Consider the following 25,294-nt stretch of genomic DNA (forward strand, 5'->3'; position numbering starts at 1 on the left):
TTCCAGTCTACTTTAGCCAACTCTGCCCTCATCCCACTGTAGTCCCCTTTGTTTAAGCATCGTACGCTCGTTTGAGACACTACTTCCTCACCCTCAATCTGTATTACAAATTCAACCATACTGTGATCACTCATTCCGAGAGGATCTTTTACTCGGAGATCATTTATTATTTCTGTTTCATTACACAGGACCAGATCTAAGATAGCTTGCTCCCTTGTAGGTTCTGTAACATACTGTTCTAAGAAACAATCCCGTATGCATTCTATGAATTCCTCCTCAAGGCTACCCCATGCGATTTGATTTGACCAATCGATATGTAGGTTAAAATCCCCCATGATTACTGCTGTTCCTTTTTCACATGCCTCCATTATTCCCTTGATTATTGCCCGCCCCAACGTGAAGTTATTATTTGGGGGCCTATAAACTACGCCCACCAGTGACTTTTCCCCCTTACTATCTCTAATCTCCACCAATTTGTCTAGACAACTTAGAACCTCTTCCAGGTTATGCAGGTGGTCGGTGGTGTCACGACCGGTGATCAGGATGTCATCTTGAAACACAACGGTGCGTGGAACCGATTTCAGCAGACTCTCCATGTTCCTCTGGAAGATGGCAGCAGCCGAGCGAATCCCAAATGGGCACCTGTGGTATATAAACAGTCTTTTTTGCATGTTGATGCACGTCAATCTTTTTGAAGGTTCAGCCAGCTCCTGTGTCATGTAGGCGGAGGTTAGGTCCAACTTGGTGAATGACTTCCCCCCGCTAACGTTGCGAACAGGTCATCTGTCTTGGGTAGCGGGTACTGGTCCTGTAAATAGACTCTGCTGATCGTTATCTTATAGTCTCCTCAGATTCTGACCGTGCCATCGCTTTTCAACAATCGGACTGGCCCACTTATTGAACTCGACTGGCGATATGATTCCCTCTCGTTGAAATCTGTCCAGTTCGATCTCGACTTTCTACCTCATCATACGCGGAACTGCTCGAGCCTTGTGATGAATGGGTCTTGCATCGGGGACTAGATGGATCTGCACCTTGGCGCCTGTGAAGTTGCCGATGCCTGATTCAAATAGCAACGGAAACTTGCTCAGCATTTGGGCGCACGAGGTATCATCCACTGAAGATAGTGCTTTGATGTCATCCCAGTTCCATTGAATCTTTCCCAGCCAGCTTCTGCCGAATAGCGCTGGGCCATCGCCTGGTACAATCCACAGTGATAAATCATGCATAGCTCCATCGTACGATACCTTAACTGCCGCACTGCCAATGACTGGTATGAGCTCTTTGGTGTTGGTGCGCAGCTTTGTCTGAATCAGGCTCAGTTTTGGCCTTTGTGCCTTGTTGTCCCACAGTTTCTCAAAAGCCTTCTGGCTCATAATTGACTGACTCGCCCCCGTGTCCAACTCCATTGATGCCGTAATACCGTTCAATTTGACTTTCAGCATAATAGGAGGACTCTTGGTGGTGAAGGTATGTACCCCATACACTTCTTCCTCGGGGTGAGTTGCCTCTCTTGTTTGTTCTGCGTGTTCTGTGCCGGATCGATCATCCTCTGCTGACTCTGCCACGTGGTGAGTCGCAGCACTCTTGCACATTCGCCAGAGGTGCCCCATTGTTACACTGCCTTTGCACATGTAATGCTTCTGTTAATACGGATTCTTTTTCCCTCAATCTGTTTCAGCGAATACACAGCGAACACCTTGCTGCCTTTTCTGTAAAAGATCTTTATTGAAGATTCTCCGGCTGGGACTTGTCAAGACAAAGGAACACTCTTAATCAGAGCCTGTTTACCTTCCTCTGGACAAGCCCCTTTACAGTGCGAAAAGCACAGTAGTTATACATTTTCAAAACATAACACATTTGATTAGCACTTGGTCTATCCTCCCCCCCGAGCATGTCCAATGGCAGGCAAGGAGGTCTCCTAATTAGAGCTGGCCCCGAGGTCAGCTTGTTTATAGCCTCATTAAATTCTTCTTCCTTATCAGTAAAACCTATTTCCCTCTTATCAGTAAAAAGCATTACGTTACCCTCTCCCATCCGTGATTGCCTTTTCTTTCCTGTGACCCGTGTTTCACCTCAACTCTCAGTAACCCCTTTTTTTCTGTTGATTCTGCAATTGTCAGCATCTTGACACTTCTTTAGCTATTTTCCCATGATTCCCTATCTCCATCCCTCTGCCACATTCATAATCCTTCTGCACACATTCTCACTTCAATCGACATTGATGGGCTTAATGATTACCCCCCGCAGCGCCAACATGGTGCTAATGGATTTGCATTCACATCCAATGGCAGACTCTGAGTCATCCTAGGTCTTACAGCTGCAGATGTGTAGGCCCTGCCATATGCAGTTCTGCCTGATAGCAACATTATTTTATGCACAGTACTTGCTGGTGAGCTTCGATGCTGGGAAGATAACTGTCTGGTATTATCGTTGGTGCCTATGAATGCCTGGGCTATCGTGATGGCCTTGCTCAAGTCTAGGGATTCGGCGGACAGCAGCTTGTGAAGAATGACCTCGTGGCCGATGCCAAGCAAAAAAAAGTCCCGCTGCATTTCGCCCCAAAATCCTACAAATTCGCAAATTCCCGCAAGGTGCCTCAGGTTGGCGACATAACTCTCCATGTCCTGGCCCTTGGAGCGGTGGTGCGTGTAGAAGCGATACCTGGCCATTAAGATGCTCTCCTTCGGCTTGAGGTGTTCCCGAACCAGCGTACACAACTCTGTATATGTCTTCTCTGTGAGTTTCTCCGGTGCTAGCAGATTCTTGATGAGGCCATATATTGTGAACCCACACACAGTGAGGAGAATCGCCCTTAGCTTGATCTCTGTGTCGTCCCCATCTTGTTGACCACGAAGTACTGGTCGAGACATTCAACGAAGGCTTCCCAATCATCACCCTCTACAAATCTCTCTAAAATCCCAACGGCAGCCATGACCACGTGAAAGTTCGTAATCTGCTACTCTTTGCCAATTCCACAAGACTGAGCACTGTGAGCTAAAACTGATGTGACCTTAGTCTCTTTAATACAACTCCAGAGTGGCTAAGCAGCATGGCAGACAACGTTTTATACTCCCTTGCACGAGGTGTGCAGGTAACCGTTGGACCTCCAACCGTTGCACCCTCTGGTGGCAAGTCTTACACAGTTACAATGTTTACATACATAACAAAGACCACAGAGGCCGGAAGGTGGGGGCGTGGGGCCAGACTCGCTGGACAATCCTACATCTGGTGCTGAGGAGGTCCGATTCTCGCCCGTCAATCCGCTGGGTCTGTCCTCTACAGATGAGAGCGCGAACTTCGAGGAACCTGCATCGCCACGTTCCAGAAGCCATTCCACCACAAGGCCATCTAGTGCTCCTCCGGTCATTCTCGCCTCCACTCTGGAGGTACCGGCCCCAAGCACCTCACCACAGGGCACCCCATTTGTCCCCAGGATGGCGCCAACCCAGCGGAGGTTTTGTGGACGCGGCAGGTATGGTCCTCGAGCGCCAAATGAGAGCGGAGAGAAGGTACAGTTGTCCAGCAGGACTGTAGGCATTGGTGACCAGATCCTCGATGCATTGGGGGGCATATCCAGACAGCTGGCCACCATGACTGAGTACGTTCCATGGATGGCAGAGGCCCTGGAGGTGATAGGCAGGAACACTGCTGGCACAGGCCTCTTGGTGGTCCCGGAGCGCGGCACTCCACCCCTAGGTTCTGCACCACCAGTGCCAACGACAGCTGAGAGGCAGGACCAAGATCCTGCTTCTGGATCCGAGAATGTTCCCACCTCGGCACCTCCCACTCCCATACTCATGCAACAACCGCCTCTGCCTTCATGCCCCCCCAATGAGACACCGCCTGAGGAGCTCTTCGACCAGGCGGCAGGGAGCGAGGAGGGGAAGGGGTAGAGGTGGGGAGAAGAAGGGAAGGGAGGAAGTAAAGTAAGGTGCATGTCCACAGGTGATGGCTGTGTTATATCTCCAAATGCAATTTGTTGTAATGTATGGGGGGAGGGGGCCAACCTCCTGCTTTGCAATTGTTTTCTGTGTTGCTGGACATGTTGGCCATTTGGTTGATGTCAAGGATCAAAAAAGTGTGGTGAGAGTGCGGTGTTTTTGCCCGTGATATTTATCATTTCAGACCAATGGTTGTATAAAATGTTTTTTATTCAACATAACCTTGTTGCGCATTGTCTCAGATAGCTGGACCGTTACACACTGGTGATTCCTTAACATGAAAGGGTTAAATAAAACTTAACTTGAATCAACTGAAACTTTAACTGGCACCAAGGTGATGCCCACCATTGATGTCTGAGCTGCACACACACAGTAGTGTGTCAGCATTGTCAATCACAGCAACGGTCTTTCAGGCAAATCGCTCATTTATGAGCTCCTGATGCAAGAGTCTCAGAGCTCTGTAGCCACCACAGGCCCTTTCCTGTGGTCTGGAGGGGGGGCGTGGGAATGGTTGCATAACCAGCCTGATTGTCTGGCCCTAGCTCAGCATCCAGCCCCTCGTCCACCTCTTCCTCTCTCTCCTGATTTGGACCATCAGTCCCTTCTGGCAATTCTTGTCCCCTCCGGATAGCCAGGTTGTGCAGCATGGAGCACGCGACCACGAATTGAACTACATAAAAACAGAGAAACACAGAAACATAGAAAATAGGTGCAGGAGTAGGCCATTTGGCCCTTCGAGCCTGCACCACCATTCAATAAGATCATGGATGATCATTCACCTCAGTAACCCTTTCCTGCTTTCCCTCCATACCCCTTGATCCCTTTAGCCGTAACGGCCATATCCAACTCCCTCTTGAATATATCGAACGAACTGGCATCAACAACTCTCTGTGGAAGAGAATTACACAGGTTAACAACTCTCTGAGTGAAGAAGTTTCTCCTCATCTCAGTCACAAATGACTTACTCCTTATCCTTAGACTGTGACCCCTGGTTCTGGACTCCCCCAAAATCGGGAACATTCTTCCTGCATCTAACCTGTCCAGTCCGTCAGAATTTTATATGTTTCTATGAGATCCCCTCTCATTCTTCTAAACTCCAGTGAATACAGGCCCAGTCGATCCAGTCTCTCCTCATATGTCAGTCCTGCCATCCCGGGAATCAGTCTGGTGAACCTTCGCTGCACTCCCTCAATAGCAAGAATGTCCTTTCTCAGATTAGGAGACCAAAACTGAACACAGTATTCCAGGTGAGGCCTCACCAAGGCCCTGTACAGCTGCAGCAAGACCTCCCTGCTCCTATACTCAAATCCTCTCACTATGAAGGCCAACATGCCATTTGCCTTCTTCACCACCTGCTGCACCTGCATGCTAACCTTCAATGATTGATGTACCATGACACCCAGGTCTCGTTGCAACTCAACTTTTCCTAATCTGCTGCCATTCAGATAATATTCTGCCTTCATGTTTTCACCACAAAAGTGGATAACCTCACATTTATCCACATTATACTGCATCTGCCATGCATTTGCCCACTCACCTAACCTGTCCAAGTCACCCTGCAGCCTCTTAGAATCCTCCTCACAGCTCACACCGCCACCAAGCTTAGTGCCATCTGCAAACTTGGAGATATTACATTCAATTCCTTCGTCTAAATCATTGATGTATATTGTAAATAGCTGTGGTCCCAGCACTGAGCCCTGCGGCACCCCACTAGTCACTGCCTGCCATTCTGAAAAGGACCCGTTTATCACAACTCTCTGCTTCCTGTCTGCCAACCAGTTCTCTATCCAGGCCTGTACATTACCCCCAATCCCATGTGCTTTAATTTTGCACACCAATCTCTTGTGTGGGACCTTGTCAAAAGCCTTTTGAAAGTCCAAATACACCACATCCACTGGTTCTCCCTTGTCCACTCTATTAGTTACATCCTTAAAAAATTCTAGAAGATTTGTCAAGCATGATTTCCTTTTCATAAATCCATGCTGACTTGGACCGATCCTGTCACTGCTTTCCAAATGCGTTGCTATTTCATCCTTAATAATTGATTCCAACATTTTCCCCACTACTGATGCCAGGCCATCCGGTCTATAATTACTCGTTTTCTCTCTCCCTCCTTTTTTAAAAAAGTAGTGTTACATTAGCTACCTTCCAGTCCATAGTAACTGATCCAGCGTCGATAGACTGTTGGAAAATGATCACCAATGCATCCACTATTTCTAGGGCCACTTCCTTAAGTACTCTGGGAGGCAGACTATCAGGCCCCGGGGATTTATTGGCCCTCGATCCCATCAATTTCCCTAACACAATTTCCTGACTAATAATGATTTCCTTCAGTTCCTCATTCTCGCTAGACCCTCGGTCCACGAGCATTTGCCGAAGATTCACCTGATTTTGACTGCAAGGGACCTTCGTTTATCTTCACTAATCTTTTTCTCTTCACATATCTATAGAAGCTTTCGCAGTCAGTTTTTATGTTCCCAGCAAGCTTCCTCTCATACTCTATTTTCCCCCTCCTAATTAAACCCTTGGTCCTCATCTGCTGAATTCTAAACTTCTCCCAGTCTTCAGGTTTGCTGCTTTTTCTGGCCAATTTATATGCCTCTTCCTTGCATTTAACACTATCCCTAATTTCCCTTGTTAGCCATAGTTGAGCCGCCTTCCCCATTTTATTTTTACTCCAGACAGGGATGTGCAATTCTTGAAGTTCATCCATATGATCTTTAAATGTTTGCCATTGCCTATCCATCATCAACCCTTTAAGTATTATTCGGCAGTCTATTCTAGCCAATTCACATTTCATACCATTGAAGTTACCTTTCCTTAAGTTCAGGACCCTAGTTTCTGAATTAACTATGTCACTCTCCATCTTAATAAAGAATTCTACCATATTATGGTCACTCTTCCCCAAGGAGCCTCGCACAACAAGATTGCTAATTAGTCCTTTCTTATTACACATCACCCAGTCTTGGATGGCCAGCTCCCTGGTTGGTTCCTCGACATATTGGTCTCGAAAACCATCCCTAATACACTCCAGGAAATTTTCCTCCGCCGTATTGCTACCAGTTAGCCCAATCTATATGTAGATTAAAGTCGCCCATGATAACTGCTGTACCTTCATTGCATGCATCCCTAATTTCTTGTTTGATGCTGTCCCCAACCTCACTATTACTGTTTGGTAGTCTGTACACAACTCCCACTAGCGTTTTCTGCCCTTTGGTATTCCACAGCTCTACCCATACAGATTCCAGATCATCCAAGCTAATGTCCTTCCTTGCTATTGCGTTAATTTCTTCTCTCACCAGCAACGCTACCCCACCTCCTTTTCCTTTCTGTCTATCCTTCCTGAATGTTGAATACCCCTAGATGTTGTGTTCCCAGCCTTGGTCACCCTGGAGCCATGTCTCCGCAATCCCAATTACATCATATTCGTTAATAGCTGCCTGAGCAGTTAATTCGTCCACCTTATTATGGATACTCCTCGCATTGAGGCACAGAGCCTTCAGACTTGTCTTTTTAACACACTTTGTCCCTTCAGACTTTTGCTGTAATGTGGTCCTTTTTGATTTTTGCCTTGGGTTTCTCTGCCCTCCACTTTTACTTTTCTTCTTTCTCTCTTTTGCTTCTTTCCCCATTTTATTTCCCTTTGTCTCCCTGCATAGATTCCAATCCCCCTGCCATATTAGTTTAACTCCTCCCCAAGAGCACAAGCAAACATTCCCCCTCGGACATTGGTTCCAGTCCTGCCCAGGTGCAGACCGTCCGGATTGTACTGGTCCCACCTCCCCCAGAACCGGTTCCAATGTCCCAGGAATTTGAATCCCTCCCTCCTGCACCACTCCTCAAGCCAGATATTCATCTTAGCTATCCTGCAATTCCTACTCTGACTAGCACGTGGCACTGGTAACAATTCTGAGATTACTACCTTTGAGGTCCTGCTTTTTAATTTAAGTCCTAGCTCCCTAAATTCAGCTTGTAGGACCTCATCCCATTTTTTACCAATATCGTTGGTATCTATATGCACCACGACAACAGGATGTTCACCCTCCCCCTCCAAAATGTCTTGCAGCCTCTCCGAGACATCCTTGACCCTTGCACCAGGGAGGCAACATACCATCCTGGAGTCTCAATTGAAGCCGCAGAAACACCTATCTATTCCCCTTAAAATAGAATCCCCTACCACTATAGCTCTCCCACTCTTCTTCCTGTTCTCCAGTGCAGCAGAGCCACCCATAATGCCATGAAATTATGATGTAATTGGCATCACAGAGACATGGCTCCAGGATGACCAAGGTTGGGAACTCAACATCCAGGAGTATTCAACATTTAGGATGGATAGACAGAAAGGAAAAGGAGGCGGGTTGGCGTTACTGGTTAAAGAGGAAATTAATGGAATAGTAAGGAAGAACATTGGCTTGGATGATGTGGAATCGGTATGGCTGGAGCTACGGAATACCAAAGAGCAGAAAATGCTGGTGGGAGTTGTGCACAGACCACCAAACAGTAGTAGTGAGGTTGGGGACAGCATCAAACAAGAAATAAGGGATGTGTGCAATAAAGGTACAGCAGTTATCATGGGCGACTTTAATTTTCATATAGATTGGGCTAACCAAACTGGTAGCAATGCGGTGGAGGAGGATTTCCTGGAGTGTATTAGGGATGGTTTTCTAGACCAATATGTCGAGGAACCAACTAGCGAGCTGACCATCCTAGATTGGGTGATGTGTAATGAGAAAGGGCTAATAAGCAATCTTGTTGTGCGAGGCCCCTTGGGGGAGAGTGACCATAATATGGTAGAATTCTTTATTAAAATGGAGTGTGACAGTGAATTCAGAAACTAGGGTCCTGAACTTAAGGAAAGCTAACTTCGACAGCATGAGGCGTGAATTGGCTAGAATAGACTGGCAAATGATACTTAAAGGGTTGATGGTGGATAGGCAATGGCAAACATTTATAGATCACATGGATGAACTTCAACAATTATACATCCCTGTCTGGAGTAAAAATAAAACAGGGAAGGTGGCTCAACCGTGGCGAACAAGGGAAATTAAGGATAGTGTTAGATCCAAGGAAGAGGCATATAAATTGGCCAAAAAAAGAAGCAAACCTGAGGACTGGGAGAAATTTAGAATTCAGCTGAGGAGGACAAAGGGTGTGATTAGGAGGGGGAAAATAAAGTACGAGAGGAAGCTTGCAGGGAACATAAAAGCTGACTGCAAAAGCTTCTATACATATGTGAAGAGAAAAAGATTAGTGAAGTCAAACGTAGGTCCCTTGCAGTCAGACTCAGGTGAATTTATAATGGGGAATAAAGAAATGGCAGACCAATTGAACAAACACTTTGGTTCTGACTTCTCGAAGGAAGACACAAATAACCCTCCGGATATACTAGGGGACCGAGGGTCTAGAGAGAAGGAGGAACTGAAGGATATCCTTATTGGCGGGAAATTGTGTTGGGGAAATTGATGGGATTGAAGGCCGATAAATCCCCGGGGCCTGATTGTCTGCATCCCAGAGTACTTAAGGAAGTGGCCCTAGAAATAGTGGATGCATTGGTGATCATTTTCCAACAGTCTATCAACTCGGGATCAGTTCCTATGGACTGGAGGGTAGCTAATGTAACACCACCTTTTAAAAACGGAGGGAGAGAGAAAACGGGTAATTATAGACCGGTTGGCCTGACATCAGTAGTGGGGAAAATGTTGGAATCAATTATTAAGGATGAAATAGCAGCGCATTTGGAAAGCAGTGACAGGATCGGTCCAAGTCAGCATGGATTTATGAAGGAGAAATCATGCTTGACAAATCTTCTGGAATTTCTTGAGGATGTAACTAGTAGTGTGGACAAGAGACAACCAGTGGATGTGGTGTATTTGTAAGAGATTGGTGTGCAAAATCAAAGCACAATGTATTGGGGGTAATGTACAGGCCTGGATAGAGAATTGTTTGGCAGACAGGAAGCAGAGAGTCGGGATAAACGGGTCCTTTTCGGAATGGGAGACAATGACAAGTGGAGTGCCGCAGGGCTCAGTGCTGGGACCCCAGCTCTTTACAATATACATTAATGATTTGGATGAAGGAATTGAATGTAATATCTCCAAGTTTGCAGATGACACTAAACTGGGTGGCGGTGTGAGCTGTGAGGAGGATGCTAAGAGGCTGCAGGGTGATTTGGGCAGGTTAGGTGAGTGGACAAATGCATGGCAGATGCAGTATAATGTGGATAAACGTGAGGTTATCCACTTTGGAGGCAATAACACGAAGGCAGAATATTATTTGAATGGCGGCAGATTAGGAAAAGGGGAGGTGCAACGAGACCTGGGTGTCATGGTTCATCAGTCATTGAAAGTTGACATTCAGGTACAACAGGCGGTGAAGAATGCAAATGGCATGTTTGCTGTCATAGCTAGGGGATTTGAGTAAAGGAGCAGGGAGGTCTTACTGCAATTGTACAGGGCCTTGGTGAGGTATCACCTTGAATATTGTGTTCAGTTTTGGTCTCCTAATCTGAGGAAGGACGTTCTTGCTATTGAGGGAGTACACCGAAGGTTCACCAGACTGATTCCAGGGATGGCTGGACTGACGTATGAGGAGAGACTGGATCGACTGGGCCTTTATACACTGGAGTTTAGAAGGATGAGAGGGTATCTCATAGAAACGTATAAGATTCTGACGGGACTGGACAGGTTAGATGCGGGAAGAATGTTCCCGATGTTGGGGAAGTCCAGAACTAGGGGACACAATCTTAGGATAAGTGGTTGGCCATTTAGGACTGAGATAAGTAGAAACTTCTTCACTCAGAGAGTTGTTAACCTGTGGCATTCCCTACCAGTTCATTGGATATATTCAAGAGGGAGTTAGATATGGCCCTTATGGCTAAAGGGATCGAGGGGTATGGAGAGAAAGCAGGAAAGGGGTACTGAGGTGAATGATCAGCCATGATCTTATTGAATGGTGGTGCAGGCTCGAAAGGCCGAATGGCCTACTCCTGCACCTATTTTCTATGTTTCTATGTTTCTATGAACTTGGCTGCTGCTGCCTTCCCCTGATGAGTCATCCCCCCCAACAGTACCCAAAATGGTGTATCTGTTTTGGTGGGGATGACCACAGGGGACCCCTGCACTACTTTCCTTCCACTGCTCTGCCTGATGGTCACCCATTCTTTAACTGCCTGAGTAACCTTTACCTGTGGTGTGACCAACTCACTAAACGTGCTATTCATGGCATCCTCAACATCGTGGATAGAAACATAGAAACATAGAAAATAGGTGCAGGAGTAGGCCATTCGGCCCTTCGAGCCTGCACCACCATTCAATGAATTCATGGCTGAACATGTAACTTCAGTACCCCATTCCTGCTTTCTCACCATACCCCTTGATCCCCCTAGAAGTAAGAACTACATCTAACTCCTTTTTGAATATATTTAGTGAATTGGCCTCAACAACTTTCTGTGGTAGAGAATTCCACAGGTTCACCACTCTCTGACTGAAGAAGTTTCTCCTCATCTCGGTCCTAAATGGCTTACTCCTTATCCTTAGACTGTGATCCCTGGTTCTGGACTTCCCCAACATTAATAAGAACATAAGAACATAAGAACATAAGATGCTCCAGATTGAATCCATGCGCAGCTCCAGTGCCGCAATGCGGTCTGTCAGGTGCTGCAGCAGGATACACTTCCTGCACATGTAGTCGTCAGGGACACTGGAAGCATCCCTGGCTTCCCACATAGCACCTGAGGAGCATGACATGGGTCTGGACTCTCTTCCCATAACTTAACCCTTAGATTAACTTAATTTGGCAACAATGTCAAAGGTTACCTACTGATAAGGAATACAAAAGAAGAAAAAAAAGATTAAATACTCACCAATCCACCAGCCAATCACTTACCCGCTTGGCTGTGACGTCACCCTTTGATTTCTTTCTACTTCTTTTTTTACCTTCTGCCCCTGCACCGGCTGGCCTCCTCCTCGATGGTTGCGCCCTTTTATGGGCCGCTCCTCCTCGATCTCCTGCTGGCTGCTCCCCTACCTGATCAGGGTTATATTGTAGCTCCCCTCCTGAGTGCTCCAGGCATCTAAAGCGCTGCTTAAGCACAGTTATTGTTTTCTGGACCACATTGCATGTGTCTCTGTGGCTCTGGTTGTATCGTTTCTCGGCCTCGGTGTGGGTGTCACACAGAGCTTTCATCAGCCAGGTGGCTCGGCCATATCGGTTGTCACTAAGCATCCAACATTGTCCTTGTGGCTGACTCTTAAACATGTCAGAGACAGCGCTCTCATGCAGGATGTGAGCTTCATCGAAGCTGCCAGGACATTTGGCATTCACAGCCATTATTATTTGGATGTGGTCAACAACTAGTTGGACCTTCAGGGAGTGAAATCCTTTTCTGTTACAAAAAAGCTCTGGGTCCTGAAAAGGTGCCCGCATGGCGATGTGAGTGCACTATATAGCTCCCTGCACCCTGGGGAACTTAGCAATGCGGTAGAATGCTCCAGCCATGTCAGTCTGAGCCTCCGTGGTCGTGCGGAAGCTGATAAAGTCCATCCTGCGTGCGTAAAGGGCCTCCGTGACCTGTCTAATGCAGCGATATGTGGCATGGTGAGACAGAGGGGAAATCTCGACCGTGGAGGCCCGAAAGAACCGGATGCATAGAAAGACAATGCCACGGTGACCTTGACCTTGACCGACAGTGATGTCCTGATGTCAGGCTGCATATGTGGCCTGATGAGCTCGCACATTTCAGTGACCACCATCTTGTGGAAGCGCAGTCTCTGAAGGCAGGTGTGCTCGGACACGTCGAGGTAAGACCTCTTCTCCCTGTAAGTGCGGGGTGTGTATGATCTGGACCTCCTCCTCAGTCTGGCACGTCTTAGATTGTGCACATAATGATGTGCATTAGACATTATGCCATTTGCACTCTGCAGCATTTTGCATATTAATAGATGCAAGCTGAGAAAGGGCTGGCCCCATTCCAATGTAAGTATAATACCGATTGATCAGAAGCAATAATTTCCACACTAAAAGACATGTACAGTAAAACCCAATCGTCCAGAGTCTGAAAAGATGTGTGTTGAGATGGTCACTTCACCTGAGAAGAACTTCAGAATCAATCCAAACTCCCCCGATGTTGAAGCAGCCTTTTCAATGAAGCGACCTGCGATTTGAAAAATGGCTCCAACACCGCTGTGATTAATTCAGAACAGTTCCCCTTTTTCAGAGCGGTGTTTTGGACAAGCGATATTGTGGGCGAGATATGTGCGAGGTGGTGAAAGTGATGCTGGGCGATCTCCTGGGCGTTAGTTTCAGCAAATTAAAAAAAGTGGCCGTTCGGTATTATTGAATCTCGGCATTAATTACATGCGGAAAGTAATGCTGGCTGATATTATGGGCATTGGTTTCGTCCATTCTGATGATTCTGCCTCAAAAAAGTAGGCTGGCAGTATTATTTTTTCCTGGCGCTACATACATGGCAAAAGTAACACTCGGCAATAAGTGTCCGAAAAATTGGCGTTTGTTTCCATTTTGTGGCTAAATGGACGATATCTGGGTGTTATACCTCATTTCAGCGTTAAAATGGACGTTAAGTGGGTGTTATGCATGCAAATATAATGGAAAATCTAGCCCTATGTCCCCTAGTTTTAGTTTTCCCTATGAGTGGACATATCCTCCCTGCATCCACCTTGTCGGGCTCCATCATTATCTTTTAATTTTCAATAAGATTGTTATATATGTATACTATAGATATACTCTCTGTGTAGTCATTGTATAGTTGTTAAAAATGGAGACTTGTTTACCGGATGTACCATCAACAAGGTTCACACTGTATACACTATGCTGGCACCACCAGAGGGTGCAACTGGTGGAGGCCCAGGGGTCACCTGTACACTAAAGGTACACAGGTATAAAAGGGAGTCCACCATGTGGTATCCTCAATCTGGAGTTATATTAAATGGACTAAGGTCTCTACAGTTCAAGTACAATACTTTGCCTTGTGGAGTCATTGTCAGAGCAGCTAAAGACATAACAAAGATCACCTCTCATTCTTCTGAACTCCAATGTGCATAGACCCAACCTACTCAACCTATCCTCATAAGTCAACCCCCTCATCTCCGGAATCAACCTAGTGAACCTTCTCTGCACAGCCTCCAATGCAAGTAGACTCTATCCCCCTTGCAATAAAGGCCAACATTCCATTTGCCTTCCTGATTACTTGCTGTACTTGCATACTAACTTGTTGTGTTTCATGCACAAGAACCCCCCTTGCAAAACTTTGCAATTTTTCTCCATTTAAACTATAATTTGTTTTTCTATTATTTCTGCCACAGTGGATAACCTCACATTTTTCCACATTATACTCCATCTGCCAAATTTTTGCCCACTCACTTAGCCTATCTATATTTCTTTGCAAATTTTTTGTGTCCTCCTCACAATTTACTTTCCCACCCATCTTTGTATCATCAGCAAACTTGGCTACATTACACTCGGTCCCTTCATCCAAGTCATTAATATAAATTGTAAATAGTTGAGGCCCCAGCACCGATCCCTGCGGCACCCCACTAGTCACTGTTTGCCAACCGGATAATGACCCATTTATCTCGGCTCTCTGTTTTCTGTTAGTTAGCCAATGCTCTATCCGTGCTAATATATTACCCCCAACCCTGTGAACTTCTTTCTTATGCAGTAACCTCTTATGTGACATCTTATTGTATGCCTTCTGGAAATCCAAATACACCACATCCACTAGTTCCCCCTTATCCACTCTGCTCATTACATCCTCAAAGCACTCCAGCAAATTTGTCAAACATGATTTCCCTTTCATAAAACCATGCTGACTCTGCTTGATTGAATCATGCTTTTCCAAATGTCCCGCTATTGTTTCCTTAATAATGGACTCCAGCATTTTCCCAACGACAGATGTTTGACTAACTGGTCTATAGTTTCCTACTTTTTGTCTGCCTCCCATCTGGATCCTGCATTAGATAAGTAGTCAGCAATACAGGCTGAGATCGTACAGGCCCCATTCTTTTTAAATCTCCAGAATCTCCTCAAATATCCTGAGATAAACTCAAATGATTTTTCAATGAAAAAAAAATAAATGCCTTCTATCTTAATAATGTACTCAGTACCGATAAAAATACCTTTCCCACCGTAAATCACACTGAAAAATTACTGGTCACCTCTGAAATACTGAGCTGCTGCTTTTGCTGACTGTTCCCAATTTCAAAGTGGCGACATCGAACACTACCACCTATTTACGTCCACTTCAGATCGAGTAAAACCAAGTTCTCCAGTATGTCAGCGGTATGTCATGAAACTTGCACTTTTTGGGCGGTATGTGGGCGGTTCTACATGGCGGACGCTGTACATACCGCTTGGCGGTATGTCAAATGATGAATCTTCCACCAAGCGGTATGTCGGCGGTATGTACCTGTTTTAGCGAAACTTGTATTTTTGGGCAGTAAGCTGGCGGTAAGCCGGCAGTAGTGGCCAGTATGTCGATGAATTTTGGGCCCCATATCTTTTGTTGTTATGTATGATGATTATTTTGTTATTACTTCTTCATTAAGGAGGGAGAAGTGTAATATAGAGTTCCCCTAGTGGCCTACTGCTCCACCTAGTGGACTACCGTGGTAACTATTGATGTATATAATAAAAGGATCATGTGACAAGGTCATATGATAGTTTTCTGTAGAGCCATCTTGTGTGTAGTTTGCTTTGTGATGTAAAGAATATATCACACCAATCTACTCAGTCTCTCCTCATAGGACAACCCTCTCATCTCAGGGTCAATCTAGTAAACCTTTGCTGCACTACCTCTAAGGTGTATATGTCCTTTCTCAGATAAGGAGACCAAAACTCTGTACAGTACTCCAGTGTGGTCTCACCAAAGCAATGTACAAATGTAGGAAGACTTCCTTACTCTTCCTTCCTTCCTTACTCTTGTAGCTTTTGTAATAAAGCTAACATACCATTTGCCTTCCTAATTGCTTGCTGTACCTGCAGGCTAACTTTCAGTGTTTCCTGTACAAGGACACCTAAATCTCTCTGAACACCAACATTTGAGAGTTTCTCACCATTTAAAAAATATTCTGCTTTTCTATTCTTCCAGCAAAGTGAATAACCTCACATTTCCCCACATTATACTCTATCTGCCACCTTATTGCCCACTCACTTAACCTGTCTATATCCCTTTGCAGGCTCCTTGTGTCCTCCTCACAGTTTACTTTGCCACCTAGCTTTGTATCATCAGCAAACTCGGTCCCTTCATCTAAGTCACTGATATAGATTCTAACTCGCTGAGGCCCCCGCATTGATTCTTGTGGCGCCCCACTAGTTACAGTCTGCCAACTGTAAAATGACCCGTTTATCCCTACTCTCTGTTTTCTGTCCAATCCTCGATCCATGCTAATAAAGTACCCTCAACCCCATGAGTCTTATCTTGCTGTACCCTTTCAAAGGACAATATATTATTCCTGAGGATATCAGTGCCTAAGCAGAATGCAGTACTCCCGATGGGGCCTGACCAAGTTGGAGTACAACTGAAGCATCACTTCCTCATTTTTGTATTCCAACCCTCTTGAGATAAAGGCCAACATTTCATTAATCTTTCTGTTTACGTTTTGTGCCTGTGCACAGTCATTGATATATATGGTGAAAAGCTGAAGCCCCTGCGGCTCGGATCCCCGGAGAACACCACTTGTCAAGTCCTGCCAATCAGAGAATGTTCCCTTTATCGCTAATCTCGCTCTCCCAACCAATTCCCAAACCATATCACAAGATTACCTCCAATGCTGTGCATATTCATTTTTGCTAATAATCTCTTGCGTCAAAACTTGTCTTCTGAACGTCCATTTAGACAACACCCATAGACACTCCTCTATCCACCATGGTCGTGACCGCCTCAAAAAATTCAACTAGCTTAATCAGCATGTCCTACCCTTCACAAGTAAATGCATCATTGCAAATAGATATCATGAAAAAATTAAACTTATAATAAGAAGGAACAGTATACTGAGCGATCAGGTAGTGGTGAAAAAGTAAATAAAATTGTAATGGTAGATGAGGGGCAGAGGTCCAGCATGCTGAGTGTCTCTCCTGAGATATATGGGGAGTACAGATATTAGCAGTATGATATCAAATCCTGATACAAGGCTTCAGTTGCCTCTTTAATTGGGTGGTCCATGGCAATAAGGTTGGTAGTAAGTTAATTAAGGAAAGCCAGCATGGATATGTTAAAGGCAAATCGTGTTTAACTAACTTGACTGAGATTTTTGATGAGGTAACAGAGAGGGTTGGTAAGGGCAATGTGATTGATGTGGTGTACATGGACTACCAAAAGGCATTTGATAAAGTGCCACATAATAGGCTTGCCCGAAAAGCTGAAGCACATGGAATAAAAGCATGGATACAAAATTGGCTAAGTGACAGGAAACAGAGAACGGAGGAAGGTATACAGTGGTATTCCCCAGGAGACAGTACTAGGACCACTGCTTTTCTTGATATATAAATGACTTGAACTTGGGTGTACAGGGCACAAGATCAAAATTTGCAGATGACACAAACCTCGGAAGTATAGTGAACAGTGAGGAGGATAGTGATAGATTTCAAGAAGACATAGATAGACTGATGAAATGGGCGGACATGTGCCAGATGAAATTAAACGCAGAAAAGTGCGAAGTGACACATTTTGGTAGGAAGAATGAGGAGAGGCAATATAAAGTAAAGGGTACAATCCTAAAGTGGGTGCATGAACAAAGAGACCTGGGGTATATGTGCACAAATCGTCGAAGGTGGCAGGGCAGGTTGAGAAAGCGGTTTGAAAAAGCATACGGGATTCTGAGCTTTATAAATAGAGGCATAGAGTACAAAAGCAAGGAAGTTATGATGAACCTTTATAAAACACCGGTTCGGCCTCAAATGGAGTATTGTGTCCAATTATGGAAGGATGAGAAGATCTTAAGGAGGGTGCAAAAAAGATTTACAAGAATGGTTCCAGGAATGAGAGACTTCCGTTATGTGGATGGATTGGAGAAGCTGTTTTTTTTCTCCTTGGAACAGAGAAGTTTGAGAGGAGATTTGATAGAGGTGTTCAAAATCATGATGGGTCTAGACAGACTAGATAGAGAGAAACTGTTTCCTGTCTAAATGTCTCTGCCTCTCTACCTCTCTTTCCTCCTTCAAGACGCCTCTTAAAACCTACCTCTTTGACCAAGCTTTTGGGTCACCTGCCCTAATTTCTCCTTATGTGGCTCGGCGTCAAATATTTTGCCTCATAATACTCCTCTGAAGTGCCTCGGGATGTTTCATTACATTAAAGATACTATATAAATACAAGTTTTTGTTGTTGTTGGCAAAAGGGTCGAGAACCAGAGGACACAGATTTAAGGTGATTGGCAAAAGAACCAAAGGCAACATGAAGAAAAACTTTTTTACGCAGCAAGTGATCAGGACCTGGAATGCACTGCCTGAAAGTATGTGGAGGTAGACTCAATCACGGCTTTCAAAAGGGAATTAAATAAGTACCTGAAGGCAAAAAATTGTAGGGCTACAGGGAAAGGGCAGGGGAGTGGGACTAGCTGAGGTGCTCTTGCAGAGAGCCGGCACGGGCTCGATGGGCCGAATGGCCTCCTTCTGTGCTGTAACCATTCTATGACTCTATTTTATGAATAGCAACATCTCCTATGGGTTCCTGGAATGTTTCTTTGACATAAAAACTGTGATCAATGCACCAGTGGTGCAATGTGGGTGGTTACCTATCCCTTTAGATTTTGTTATACCACATTGGACATCTCAATCTCAGACTGCCTGCTAAGACTAGGACGCCTTGTGCCCTGTTCCTCCATCATGCCCAGATAGCTATCAATGGAGTGGTATCTGCTGTGCATTGTAAGTGTCCTATGTCTTCTCCTCTTCCATTAACAGACAATCGACAAATGCTGTTGCATCTATGCATGTATGTAAAAGATTCCTCTGTATTAATCCTTTCAATTGTTATGGTCACACATTTCAAAATCTTCTCTTCGCTGAACTCACTAAGATCATATCTGACCTGAGTTAAATTCTCTACAGTTATGTATCTCCTCATAAGTTTTTCATGATTAGCCTTTTATCAGCTCTTTGTAACTTCTCATAGCAGCACAAAATACAGATGAATTATCCATTAGAATTTTCTACCAACATTGAAAATGTTTTACTCATATCTACATTTTGCTAAAGTTAGCTGACTAGAAAAGTTTTGCTCAGGGGCTCTCCCAATCGGCCACCATAACTTCAGTGGAAAATCAGTGGAAATCCCAGTTTAGACGTAAAAACAAGGCTTCCACCAAAGATCTTCTGCCAAAGTTATGGCGGTTGATCAGGAGAACCCCAAAGGAAATCACTAGAATCAGTTTAAACCTGTCATCAATTAATCGTCACCTTGCTTTTTGTAATTATACCCCTCTGACATTAAATGGTCGCTTATGCTGTTTCACCTCAAATGACATACTACGGCTGCTTTTCACGTTTTGTGACTCACACAGCTGGGTAGCCATTTCATTGTGATAAAATACTACCCATTTTCCTCCTCTTCCTCCACTGAGTCAGTCGCCAAATGTTGCTGCATCTATGCACTCAAGCAAAAGACTCCTCTATACTAATCCTTTCAGAAAAAGGATGTTACATATATTATAGTCAGTGAATTCATTAGATGAGGATAAGAAAAAAATGCCTTTTTGCTTTAGGTTACTAACCTAACCTAAAATTGTATATATGTCTGTAATCAATCACTCTACCTACTCGAATGTGAATATTATGTTACATGCTTCAAATAATATTTTATGACAACAGGTGAAAATCTTCAAATACAATCCTGACAGCAGTATGTCAGGGAGCTATAACTGAATATTCTGCCTGTGGATAGCTTATTCTTACACCCACCATAATCTTTTTCCTGCTCCACTTAAATTGTGTTTTTTTTGTTATTTCAGCACCAATATTAGTCTGCTCAAACTAATTTGATGTATCCTTTGAATTAAACCTAGATATATCAATAATATCTGCTTTTTTCCACTCTTCTGCTCAGTAAGTGACTGTACGTTTCTTTGAGAACATCTGAATATCCCATTTCCCCATACAATGTTGGATCATCCACAAAGGTAGCCATTTTACTTGTGCAAACTTCTGGGGATTCCATTGGTCACATCTGCCCCATTCGAACTATTATCATTGTTATCGACCCCTTGGTTTTCTATTGTCTAACCAATAATAATTCACTGCCGCACTTCATATTGAATGCTATAAGCTTTCACTTTCACCATAAATCTCCTGTTAAGTACCTTTTCAAATATTGTGTGAATGCCAAGAAGCAAAGCATTTACTTTACTTTGATCCACCAACTATAACATCCTCAAAAATTTCAATAAATCTGATTTGGCTTTCATAAACCAATGTTGATATGGATTTATTGCTTTCAATCTTGTTACGTGTTCAGAAATTGGTATCTTTCTAATGTTCATGAACTGTAATGTTATTTGCATTGCGTAGATCGTAATTTTTGTATTTTATGATAACCCAAACTGGATTTATGGCTTGCAGGCTTTTATAGTTGCAGGCCTTCTTTTAAGTTTATATTCCTGTATAAAGCAATACATCCCTCCTTTGGAAGCATGCTCTATTTACTACTCTTCTGTGTAATTAATAGGAACATTTTAATTTAGGTTTACATTTAGGCAACTCAAGCAATTCAGCAGTAGATTAATATGGTAATTTTGAACAGCAAAAGACCAGTGGCATGCAAGAAGCAGTAAAGAGTGCACACAGTGGAGTTCAAGAACCAAAAATTATCCCTGCGCCTGAATGGACAAGCCCGAGGCACACCTGATATTTGGCTCAGGCCTCAATACCATCGAACCAGCAAGCTGGAGACACTTCATGGACATCTCCAGTCAGCTCGCCGGAGAAGAGGCCTTGAAGTTTGGGTCACTGCATCACCAGCAAAATGCCTAAAGCCTGTTTCAGGTGCCGGCCCTAGACACCAATCCTTTTTTGCCTGCAATATGGGGGCTGTGAATTTCTGGCCCAGTGAGCATGTGCTTCTTGCCCACCACACTGGAGGCTTACACACCTGTTTAGTGCCTGAAAACTGGGCATGGTGCTATCGAATTCTAGGCTGTAGATTTTCCAGGTCCTCATCCACAGTGAAGCACCATGCAAGTGCACTTCAGAAAATCACAGGCCCTCTGCCCTCGATATTCTGTCCATTGATTTCAATGGGTGGAAAATCATATTGAGCAGGCATGCAATTTTCCAACATGTGCTGATGGCATGAGAGGTAAATTCCTGCAGGCAAAGATTCAAAAAATATATGCTGAAGTATCCAAGTAATGTAATTATCATTTAATTACAGAAAATGCTGGAAATCTCAGTAATTATCAACCATTTTCTTTCCTAAATATCTCAAATTCCCCCCTACAACATACAGAACTATATACATGCCTCTCATAAGGATATGCTCTCTAATAGTTAATGCAATACCTATTCAATAACCCCACAGACATTCATGTCTATTTTCATGAATTATTTACTTAATATGATAGGTTTGCTCCGATCTATAATCACTTTCCCTGATATTAGAAGCGTAAATGCTATTTGGCAACAGGCCAAAAGTAATTCATTACTGAGTAACTAAGGGCTCAATTTTCCCCAATGCCATTTTTTGCCAGGGTTACGCTTGTTTTTCTTAGCCCCAACTACTCCAAAAAAAAGGAGCAAGTTTCCCCGTTCTATTTTTTGAAATTGACGCCACGCAGCCTGTCCTGTAGACTCGGGGGGTGGAGCTGAATGTCTGCGCCGAAAAAACGATGACCCCCTCTTTTGTGCATGCGCAAAAAAAAAAGGACATTTTTGACATGATTCCTATGGGTATGCATGCCCAGTATAGGTCCTGGTCTGCAAGTGGCCATTTTTAAAGAGCCAGTTGTGTGTGAGAACTTTAATCCTCATTGGAAAAATTGGAGCTGCAATACAAGAAGCAACACGGCTCAAGGACCAAGAATTTATTACAGGATGAAGTGGAGGCACTAGTTACTGTGATTGAGAGCAGATGGCACGAGTTGGACAACTGCAGAGGTCACATAAAACTTCCACCCAAAGAAATGAAGAAACGCTGGAACTTACTTGCGGAAGCTGACTGTGCAATGGTAACCACCCTGAGATCTGGAGGCCAGTGCAAAAAGAAGTGGCAGAACCTTGTTCAAGTAGTTGGTGTAAGTAATATTTTCATTTATTCACTGGAATTGCAATTGTAAATGTGACCAGGTGTATATGTCCCACCCAGCAGAAAGACACCCTCTCTAAAGAGTTATATTTTCATCTTTGCAGAGGAAGGTGGCACAAAACAAATGAGAAAGAACTCGAACAGGAGGAGACCCGGCAAATCTGCACCCACTGACACCCTTGGAAGAGTGGGTCGTTGCTTTGATGGGTCCTGCCTGGAGAAAAGCAACCACCACTGCACAAACTGGGCCCACACTCGAGGGAGAGGGTAAGTCCTGCAAATTCTACAGTCTGGCTTTGCTAAATATTAAGTACTGCGCGGGCTAGCCATGCTTCGGTTCATGGGGATGTCTCCGCCAGCTACGCTTCGGTTGATGCAATGTGCTATCATTCATCGTGGTCCTTAAAATCAGCCTGCTGCCTACACTGTGCTGTGTGTGCCTACTCATGCCACCCACCCTGCCCCCTCCTCTGCTGCTAACCATTTGTTCTGTTCTCTTATATTTTGCAGAACTTGAGGCCAACCCTGACGAGGCAGCAGCCGATAGATAAGAAGATTCAGTTGCGAACGAGCCTGAAGAGGAGAACATCTTCAAATCCCACCTTCCAGACCGAGAGCATGGGGGTGAGGGGGAGGGGGAGGTGATGGATGAATCCCCCACTGTTGTACTCACTCTGGAGGAGGTGCAGCTGCCGCCCATTGAGGTGACAGACCCTTTCCTGAGTGGTACGAGTGTTGGTGGGACATTCCATGGTTTCCCACCGTCCGAGGCTGGGGATTCCAGTGGGGTGCAGCGAGGCACACCCAGGGCGAGGAGGGGAAGGAGAGCTCGACAGCGCTCTCCTGAGGTGCAGTATCTAACAGATGTGGTTCAGATGATGGCAATGAATGTGGAGAGCATTGACCTTACGCAATCACTCCTGGGCACCATCAGTGGGGTGGGTGACGAGGTATCAGGACTGTCGGGAGAGGTAACAACACTCTCATGAGAATTGGGGACACTGTCTGGGAACATGAGGGAGGGAATGTCTCAGTCAGCTGAAACAATGTTGGTGCACATGAGGGAGGGAATGTTGCAGGTAGTTGATGCACTGTCAGTGAACATGAGGGAGGGAATGTTGAAGGTAATTGACACACTGTTGCTCAACATGAGGGAGGGCATGTCACAGGTAGCTGAGACACTGTCGGCGAACATGAGGGATAGAATGTTGCAGGTAGCTGACACACTGTCGGGCACATGAGGGAATGAATTTTGGTGTCAGCTGCTGCAATAAGGGAACATGCCCAGACCCCGCACCTACTCCAATCCCCAGACCAGCCTCTGAAGAGGCCCAAGCCGGGCCTTCTCCCACTCTCCTATCAAGAAGTGCACATTACCCGAGATGTTCGAAAGAATAACCTTGGTACCAACCCGAGAAACGCTGCGCTACCGTCTACTGGCAGGGGTAGAGTCAACAAGACCAAGCACAGCGGGCGGTCTTAGAATAAGGTGGAAGAGAGATGGGTGCAGCCTTTCTTTGCTGCTGTTGTTGTTGTTATTGTTATTATTGTTGTTACTGTTGTAACTGTTCGCAAATTACCTTTTGTTGGACGGCGCAGATATAATGGTAAGTACTGCAGGGAATAGAATATGGCCAGGGTGATCTCCTGGACTAGTTTCGATCGCCTGGATGAGTTGGAGAGGAATTTTCCCAGATTTTTTCTCCCTAAATTGGCTTGGGTTTTTATCTTTTTTTTGCCTCTCCCAGGAGATCACATGGTTCCGGTTGGGGTGGAGTATAGAATGTTTCAGTATAAGGGATGTCGCAGTTGTGTGAGGCAGATTGGTTTGGGCTGGGTGCTCTTTGCCGTTCTGTCATTGTTCATAGGTTTATATATAACCTTTAGGGCTGCTGACCAAGGGCCGTGTGGCTCTTTGTCAGCCGGCGTAGAGACAATGGGCCAAAATGGCCTCATTCTGCATTGTAAATTTCTGTTTCTATGTTTCTAAGTTATTTAAATTTACAAGTTTAAAAGTTTGTAAGTGATCTTAAAGTTTGTAAGTGAACTGAACTGAAAACTTTAAAGTTTGATACAAGAATATTTTTATTAAAATTAAGTTAAGTACAAAAAAAGTTTGTTAAGCTTTGAAATAAAATATATTTTAAATTATAACTGAATCATTTACCTTATTTGTTCCATTATTAACACAACTTTTTGAAGTAAAACAAGAATCATTTCCATTATTTGTTCCATTAACACAACACAACGTTAAGGAACAGGTCCAAACAGTAAACATGGTCCATTTGGAATAGTTGACGCTGAGCCTTCAGGCAGCAAAGTGTTCACGGGTGAGCTGCTGGCGCAAGGCTCGAACAATCGTTAAGGGGACACGACGGCCCGCCTTCCTCCGCCATCGTGCTCCGGGTTCAGGTAGTTGCTTGGTTTCCTCCTCCTCCTCCTCCTCGTCATCTGCATGTTCCTCATCATCATCAGCCACGTTCACCTTAGGTAGGTCTTCTAGTACCAAGTGCTGCTGCCCCATGATGGCTAAGTTATGCAGCATGCAGCACATAATAGTAAACTGACCGACAAACTCAGGGGAGTATTAAAAGTAGCCTCGGAATGGTCCGGGCATCGGAAACACTGCTTCAAGATGTCAATGGTCCTCTTCATTAAGCTGCGCATCGCAATGTGCGACATGTTGTATTCCCGATCAACTTCCGTCCAGGTTATGCATAGGAGCATCATGAGCCAGAGGCGAGGCCCTACCCTTTGTCTCCCAGTAGCCAGCTCTGCCCTTCTGGCTGCTGCTGAAACATGGCAGATATAACGCTCACACGTAGGATGAACGCATCATGGGTGCTCCCAGAGTATCTTGCATCAACTGACATGATGAGATGCATGTCACACACAAGCTGCACATTAATGGAGTGGCAGCCTTTTCTGCTCCTGTACATCTCGGAATCCTCCAAAGATGCTCGCTAGGCGATGGGGGTACAATCAATGCAGCCTTGTACCTTTGGGAACTTTATGTAGTTATTCTTCCGGGAATATAGTGCAGCAGTCACCTGCCGAATGCAAATATGTATTTCAGAAATGGAGCACACATCCCCAG

The sequence above is a fragment of the Pristiophorus japonicus genome, chromosome 15 (genome assembly GCF_044704955.1).
Source record: "Pristiophorus japonicus isolate sPriJap1 chromosome 15, sPriJap1.hap1, whole genome shotgun sequence".
Classification (NCBI taxonomy): Eukaryota; Metazoa; Chordata; class Chondrichthyes; family Pristiophoridae; genus Pristiophorus; species Pristiophorus japonicus.